This window comes from Cibotium barometz, chromosome 33, assembly GCF_041138505.1.
Source record: "Cibotium barometz isolate CiBa-2024 chromosome 33, ASM4113850v1, whole genome shotgun sequence".
NCBI lineage: Eukaryota > Viridiplantae > Streptophyta > Polypodiopsida > Cyatheales > Cibotiaceae > Cibotium > Cibotium barometz.
Genome location: NC_141078.1, coordinates 10855716 through 10861009, shown reverse-complemented (window position 1 = coordinate 10861009; position 5294 = coordinate 10855716). Strand labels below are relative to the sequence as shown.

At 42.1% G+C, this 5294-nt stretch overlaps 1 pseudogene; it reads right to left on the bottom strand.

Annotated features, from left to right (window-relative positions):
• Nucleotides 1-1311: 1311 nt before the first annotated feature.
• Nucleotides 1312-5079, bottom strand: LOC147619290 (bifunctional pinoresinol-lariciresinol reductase 2-like; annotated as a pseudogene).
• Between the last annotated feature and the right edge of the window lie 215 nt (nt 5080-5294).

The window sequence follows — 5294 nt, the reverse complement described above, 5'->3', positions numbered from 1 at the left end:
GGTGCGTTGGTTTCGAACGGAGTACAAAGGAAAAAGGGCCACCTTGAGGCACGAACAAAGCGGCTTCTGGTCCGTTGACTCATCGAAGCTCCTACGAGCAACCAAAGAGCCCTATCTCTTCCCGATGCATGCGCAACAAGCTTTCTTTTACAAAAATCCAACTGGCAATCCATGGTGGCAAATTGTTCATGTGAACCCTAGAAGTCAAAGATTGTTTGATACCACCTTTTCTACTAAGCGTGAAAATACACCACACACAACAATGACCTCTACAGAGCCCGACAATACACCAGACACAACAATGACCTCTATATCACATGGGCAAGGAGATACAATTCTTCGCATTAGAGAAGCAAATTTGATTTCACAAACAAATGTCACACCACCCTCAATGGATGATGAAGGGGATGATCTGGGTAAAGATTTATCGAATGATCTAGGAGAAGATCTACTAGAGGCTGACACTGAGCAAATCTCAGAATCCACCTCGAACAATGCTCCACTCCCTGATTGACTCGGCATATGCCTAACAGAGATGGAACTTCAAGAGGCTATGGTTGACAACGACGAGGTGTTCTTAGAGATTGATATCTTTGGCGAGGCATAGTTTCCAATTGTTCATAAACAGCTTGGCTCATCAATTCAAAAGAAAATGGTAATGTGTTTCTATCTCGATATCCTTTTTTTTCATCGCTTGTTTTGATTGTACATGATACTAACTATAGGGTGGGGTGGTAGGGAGAGCCTCTTGGTCTTAGAGTGGCCTTATGCTGCTACTTAGGGGTTCGATTCCCCTTAGGCTCGTGTTCTATAGTCATGAGTCCATGTACTATGCGTGTGTGTGTTTTGTCTTACAGGCAAAAGTGTTGTGAAAAGAGCTGATTGTGAAGCTAATGCGCAATGAGCAACTGACGTGGCTGATGATGTAACTGACAATGCTGATGTGGCATCAAGAGCTGAGGTGGCAAATTAGCAACATCTAGTTAGGGTGTGCAAGCATCTAGTTAGCAAGGCTGGACTTGAGAGGTTTCCGAGACAAGTAGGGGAGAGAGGGTATAAAACTGCTCATACCCTTTATACCTGCTTTATGCCAGAAAGAACTCGCTTCTGCTAGAAGAAGCTGGCCTTTTTGACCAGTAAAGCTGCCCTTTTCCTCAGATGGCGAGGAAGAGCTATGCACAAAAAGAAGAATTGGTGGGCTGATTTGTGTGTGTGTAAGTGCGAGAGTATGTGAACTTTCTAGAGAACGTTTCAGGTGTTTGACGTTCCAAACTTTCTTTATTTAATTTAACAATAATTCAACCATATTACTCAAAGAAAGAAGTAGACTTGAATAACATAGCAAAGCAAATAATTGTACCATGCATTGTTCCGTCGATGCTTTAGAAGCGTTTGCATCTCATGCAATACAACGGTCTTGTCCCAACCAACACCGAACTCCTGCCCGAGGATTGCCAACACATATTTCTTGTCATTATCATCTTGATCCCTACAGTTTGAAAAAAAAAGTCACTTTAGTTAGATTTATCATTTGATATCAATGTATACAGAGATTTTAAAAAATACATGAAAGAATCCAGTGGATGTGTATCTTGGGCATGTATGTGTGCACGAGCTCTCTCAAGCGGCGACGGAAAAGTGCCCCACCGTCTACATACTGCACTCGCCCACTCTGATCCACCTGAATGCTAATGGGCATCGTGCCCGATAGCATGCGAAGCTCCGAGGTGGCAGGTGGAGGTGCAGAAGGAGGCACACATGGTGAAGAGACTGGTGATGGTGATGGCTGACTACTACTACTGCACAAAAAATACATATAATTTTTAAGATTCATTTTGGATGGTTTCATGAAAATTACACCTAGACACGGAGTAGATTAATGCATACCTTGAACGGCGGTGCCTCTGTGCCAAGGGAGTGCCCTCGGCCTGTGTCAAAACACTGGGGCCCAGCGTCTGCTGCACCTGCGTCTGCACCAAAAGCGTATGCACGGGTTGGGGTGTGCCGCCACCTCCGGGAATAGGATCCCTCAAAGAGCCCTCCCCAAAGGCTACTGGCCGTACTAGTGTCGCCCATGAGTGGTCTCCCTACATCTAAATTAAGGAATCCCTTCAATTGCATCTTTTTTCTCTTCTTTATCCCAACCCACCAATGTTTAAGACTCTCTTCTCAACAAATTGAAGGGATTTTCTCCTAATTCGATCAAATTAACACACAAATATCCATGTGGAGACTAGTCTCCCTACATCTGAAGTAAGAAATCCCTTCAATTGCATCTTTTTTCTCTTCTTTATCCCAACCCACCAATGTTTAGGCCTCTCTTCTCAACAAATTGAAGGGATTTTTTCCTAATTCCATCAAATCAAATATCCATGTGGAGACTTGATGAATCAATGGTGGGATTTAATTTACATGGTCATTACTATAACAAGTTGTGGCATCTCTTGTTTTTCTTTAAAATGCAAAGTGTACTCCAATTTACACTTTGAAAGACTTGATAAATTCAACCTTCATCCTTTGAGCACCAAACTAGCACACACATAAGCATATAGGAAAACCATAAACATGAGAAGCTTCATGTTAGCAAAGTTGTATTCACTCCAACCATAAAGCGCAAAATAGTGAAAATGCTCATACATCAAAAGCAATAAGAAATTTGCACAAATAATAAACATAAGAAAATCAAAACTGAGAGCTTATCATAGACAAATGGATTTGGGGTATACACAAATCTAGTAAAAATTTAGAAGTCCTTGAGACCATCAGCCATCTTGTCCACAAATGAACACTTGATGTTTTCCCTAACACGTTCACAAATCACCACTTCATCTACTAGATGAGATCCAAACCACACAATGAAAAATCATCACATAGTTACACACACCCTTAGGACTTATTTCTAGCCTTATAAGTGGGATGTTTAACTAGCTTTCCATGATTCAATTACTAAACCCATGTAATCACAAAATGCCTATCCCAAGGTCAATCTATCCCCTATCTATCCTAAGAGAGAAAGACCTAGGTTGGGGTGGTACACAATGTATTATGTTTGTCTTTGTGGTTATATATATATATATATATATATATATATATATATATATATATATATAGAGAGAGAGAGAGAGAGAGAGAGAGAGAGAGAGAGAGAGAGAGAGAGGATTTGTGTCTTTGCCCTACCATGTAGAGGTAGATACTATGTTCATCGGTATGTTTTTTTAAGTCCAAGAAATCAAGGCAACTAAATTTGTTTAAATGCATACCCACATACCCCGTTTAATGTTAATGCATTTTGCAACTAGTTACAACTTCTCTCCACTAAGTTTCTCTCTATAAGGAAAGTTTAATGTTAATGCATTTTGCAACTAGTTACAACATCTCTCCACTAAGTTTCTCTCTATAAGGAAAGTTATTATGAATATTATTTCACTAAATATTCATAATCTTTGTCGGACTAAACCAAAGGAAGGTTATTATGAGTACTTCATCTAATATTTATTATCTTTTGCATACTCAAACATTAACATAACTAAAGGTTATTACTAAAGTGAAAGAAGCTATCGCTTATCGTAACTCAAGAATATAGGTTTCCCTTGCTGTGTCTATTTCGTGAAGGAAGGAGAGAGAACAAGACCTTATCGTAAATACTATTTGGGAACCCGTGCTTCGCACGTACCCAAACCTCCTCTTCCCCTTCCCGAACCTCCGAATTCTTGCCACGTGGTAGCTTAGTGAAACCCTTCCTTAAGATAATGTAGAGATGTAGAGATGCATCACAGATTTAGAAAATTCATATAAATCTATATCATGAAGAGAGAATGTATGCTTACCATGCATGTCCTTAAGCCATGTAGACTCAAGAATGTGGGTCTTTTGTAGTGCTGTTCCTGACTGCTCTTCCCAAATGGCCACCACCTTGTTTTGAGAAAGGACGTTTGCTGCTGGGCGAATGTAGACAGTCGTGTTTACTACACAAGGATCCTCTACAGTTTTGATCACATAAGCTGCAGCATCCTCCTCTCTCACCCAGATTACTGCAAAGCCTCAAATTATCTCAAAATTAATTCATAATCTAAGGTGTAAACCTTCGAAAAAAATATGGCAAAAATGTTATACGTAGGATTTGACCTTTTTGATTGCCATCACCGTAGATGACCACGCTGTCCGTGGGTGGCAAGAACCGGCCATACTGAGCAAGGCCAGCCAGGAAGTAGCCGGCAAAGCAGTTGGCCGAGACGTAGGTGTAAGGGATCCCCGCCTTCTCCACAGCTCGTCGGACTTGTCTCTTTTCCGCAAACAAATCACCCGCCGGCGACGGACAGTCCACCAGATGGTCCGGATCCATCCCATACTCCGAAGGCAAAAACCTCTACACCCACCATTAACACGCATGTAATGCTTTTGAATTAACCTTGATGCTCAATTAATTAATCATGCCTGCTGCATTCATCATGTCACTGCTGATTGCAATAAACAAATCCAATCATGATTATCACCGTCTGCTTTCTATCAGTCATCTACCTATTCCTCGTCGCTATCTAGCTCATGATAACTTAGTCGTCCTAACTCTCATCATTAAATCCTGCATCTTTATAGCTGCTGATTTTACCTCGATGTTCCCAGCTTCTTTCATGGCCTCTATCAGCTTCAGTTGATCTAGAAGTTTGTGTTCACCCTGGCTGATATCACAATGTCTACTTGCTTCACTGCATCTACCAGGCTGCTATGATCTTCTACGCTGCTCTGCAATTAGGTACTGAAGCACAGAAATTAGTCTCAAAGGAATGAAATAATCATTGGAACATTTACTTTAATTCAAATAAGTAATTTCAAGTATTGCACTGTTCACAACTTGGATTCGAGACTGAGGGACGGTGCAGTTGGGGTTTTTTTAAACCTTCAAGAAGGTAGCGCCGGATCTCTTGAGGGACATCAAGAGCTGGGCCTTGTGAACATCGAGGGCTATGTCCGGGTCCGGACGAAGAGAAACGTAGGGTGCCCAACATCCAAGCTCGCCTGGGCGATGTGCTTGCCAATGTAACCAGTAGCGCCAAATATCAGCACACGACTGGGCTGTGACATTGCTTGTACAAGAGAGTGCATAGGGAGGGCGCGTTGTCTCTAATTACGCAGCCACACGCGCGCGCTCGCACACTCTCTCGCGCATGCGCTCTCTCTCTCTCTCTCTCTCTCTCTCTCTTTCTCTCTCTCTCACACACACACACAAACGCACACACTCTCAAGTGGGAGAGCGTCCGACAAAGCGCAGTGCGCCTACACTCCCTATCACTGTGCCT